At 47.3% G+C, this 729-nt stretch overlaps 1 non-coding gene across 1 annotated transcript; it reads right to left on the bottom strand.

Annotated features, from left to right (window-relative positions):
* Window positions 1-454: 454 nt before the first annotated feature.
* Window positions 455-526, bottom strand: TRNAP-GGG (transfer RNA proline (anticodon GGG)). Its single transcript has one exon. It is a non-coding gene; the product is annotated as a tRNA-Pro (tRNA).
* Between the last annotated feature and the right edge of the window lie 203 nt (window positions 527-729).

Below are 729 nucleotides of genomic sequence, written 5' to 3'. Positions count from 1 at the left end.
AGAAGTCCCTGCAGGGGGTAGCAAGAGGGTAGTTAGATAGGGTAGTGAGGTCAGCGCCTCTCCTGTTAAGTGTCATTCTTTGTCTGTCTCCAGAATGCTACTCTTAGGGCAATATCCTCGATCTCTCTCAGCTAGTGATGTAGGTAGGACCTATGTCTTTCCTCTTCATTATCAAGGATGTTAGTTCCTGTATAAAGCTTTATCTACATTTTAATCAGGTTGTGTACCTTTCCTGCATTAATTACTCCGCCAACAGTCAGGTGTTTGGGTCTATGTGTAGATAAATGGCCAGGCACTTGGGTAAGAACTTTGAGCACATGAACACATGAAGCTGCCTTATAATGAATCAGACCCTTGTCCATCAAAGTCAATTTTTTCTACTCAGACCGGCAGTGGCTCTCCAGGGTCTCAGGCAGGGGTCTTACACATCACCTACCTGCCTAGTCCCTTTAACTGGAGATGCCAGGGATTGAACCTGGGACATTATTCATCCCAAGCAGATGCTCTACCACTGAGCCACAGCCCCTGAAAATTTATTGGGGGGGTTGATAGTCATGAACACACATAAGCTGTCTTCTACTGAATCAGACCCTTGGTCCATCAAAGTCAGTATTGTCTACTCAGACCGGCAGCGGCTCTCTAGGGTCTCAGGCAGGGGTCTTTCACATCACCTACCTACCTAGTCCCTTTCACTGGAGATGCCGGGGATTGAACCTGGGACCTTCTCCA

Source organism: Euleptes europaea, chromosome 11, assembly GCF_029931775.1.
Source record: "Euleptes europaea isolate rEulEur1 chromosome 11, rEulEur1.hap1, whole genome shotgun sequence".
NCBI classification, from domain to species: Eukaryota; Metazoa; Chordata; class Lepidosauria; order Squamata; family Sphaerodactylidae; genus Euleptes; species Euleptes europaea.
The sequence above is the reverse complement of the archived record's forward strand: the minus strand, read 5'-3'. Positions and strand labels throughout refer to the sequence as shown.